At 30.8% G+C, this 2,042-nt stretch overlaps 1 long non-coding RNA gene across 1 annotated transcript; it reads left to right on the top strand.

Moving 5' to 3' along the window:
- On the top strand, positions 1-1,521 carry LOC134282609 (uncharacterized). The gene is made up of 4 exons (XR_009995319.1): positions 1-26; positions 228-416; positions 802-877; positions 1,374-1,521. It is a non-coding gene; the product is annotated as an uncharacterized LOC134282609 (long non-coding RNA).
- Positions 1,522-2,042: the final 521 nt, after the last annotated feature.

Here is a 2,042-nt window from a genome sequence, read left to right as displayed (position 1 = left end):
ATCTAGCAGCGCCAATGAGTGCCAGCGTAAGTATTCAGAAAGACAATTACCTCGACGTTTTCCTTTGAATTTATTTATGCATGAAATATATGATTTTGAGGAGTCTTTCAAAATCGGAATTTGGAAAGAAATCCTCTTTTCTTAGTTTTCCTTTGCATTTAATTGTTTAAACTAACACTCAACACGAAAGCCAAAAGCTTTATTGATGGAATGGGTATTTGTATTAGGTTGTGAGTGCAACAATAAAGCGGACAGCTGCTCTTTTGATCAGGATCTTTACCAGAGAACAGGGAGAGGAGGTCGTTGTGTCGACTGTCGGGACAACACGGACGGTCCTCAATGTGAGAGGTGCAAGGACAACCACTATCTAAGGTCATCAGATGGAAGGTGCACACCGTGTGATTGTAATCCAGTTGGTACGTTCGTTTCTGAAATTTGTAGGATGGTTGTATATAGGCTACATGTACTAAAAAGGGACGTTTTTCATTTGACAATGTGTAATTCAAAGTCGTTTTACATATAAATGTCATAATAGACAAATTATTATGTTATTATTTGAAGTAGCTTAAATAATCATCCAATTAAACTATCGTCTGATTGCCAACATATGTATTGACAAGTTATATGCATTTGAAATTAGTTGCAAAATTCTAAAAAAAAAAAAAAAAAAAAGAAGTATGGAAAAATATGAAAAGATCGGTCTTAGAGAAGTGAATGTGGAAAACAATACTGTGTAAGCTTACATGATATATTGACATAAGTGAATCAAAAATGACATTTAGTTTTAATCAATTATTTCAGGTTCTGATACTCTTCAGTGTGATGCTGCTGGGCAGTGCCAGTGTAAACCAGGTTATACAGGAGAGAAATGTACAAGGTTTGCCTTTTTTAAATTACAGTTTTTCCCTTTCTCTTTAAATCTAAGTAACACATGAACTATAAAATGATTGGTTGAACAACTGGATTCCCTCTGATGTGAGGTAATTATACGCCTTAGAATGCAATTACTTTTATAAATACTGGCACGTTTTCCTGATTATGTATAGGACTAACATCATATAATTGATTATAATTTCCACTGAGTGATATCTCCAATTTTGTAAAATTTTGCAACAATGTATGATGAAAAACTTGTATGAAAATCCTACTATAATGTCAAACCAACCTGAATGATGTTTGTCATCTTTCTAGCATTGAGTTCAACAAAATACTTGGATGAGAAAAATACAAATAACATGACTGAGTGATTTTCATAAAATTTTAATATTTTTAAAGCTTCTTTTTTTTTACATTTCATATATAATTTTCAAACAATATAGTTGAAATTCCTTTAATGAATGCATTTATAGATAATCATAAATACTTTTTTGTAGATCGACATCGAGAAGCTGATTACTTCAAATGCCTGCCAGGGATTTCAAACTTTCCCGGAGGAGGGAACCACATACTTCTATAATTACTCATTAATGTATGCTCATTTGTTGGAAATCAGATAAAGAATTAAAATGATTTAATATCAAGGCTATAACCCCTGCGAAATGATCAAGAATAATTCTTGAACTTTGAAGAAAAGTTCATGAATTATATTCTTGAATCAGCTCATGAATTGTTCATGAAGATCCCATGAAGTTAAAATTGGACACTCATGATTTCATGGATTTTATTCATGAAAACCAAGTTCAAGAATATTCAAGAATTATTTGTTGTTCATGAACAAACTTGGATTTTTTAATTGCCTGCAAACTGATCAAGAATAATTCTTGAACTTTCAAGAAAACTTCATGAATTATATTCTTGAACTTTCAAGAAAACTTCATGAATGATATTAATAGGTTCAATGCATTTTCATGAACTATTCATGAATAATTTGTAAAAGTTATTTAGGAATGTTCATGAACTATTCATGAATGTTCTTGCTTTTTGTAAACAAAAATGTAATAAATTATGCAAAATGAAAAACTGTAAAAGAAAATATTTTAATAGCATCTTGAAAGATTTCACAGAATTTTTGTTTTCTGATCATGGTTACAAAATCTTTGTTC

This window comes from Saccostrea cucullata, unplaced genomic scaffold (genome assembly GCF_032062105.1).
Source record: "Saccostrea cucullata isolate Sc308-1 unplaced genomic scaffold, CSIRO_AGI_Scuc_v1 ctg5585, whole genome shotgun sequence".
Lineage (NCBI taxonomy): Eukaryota > Metazoa > Mollusca > Bivalvia > Ostreida > Ostreidae > Saccostrea > Saccostrea cuccullata.
Note: the sequence above shows the minus strand (reverse complement) of the source record. Positions and strands in the feature narration are given on the sequence as shown.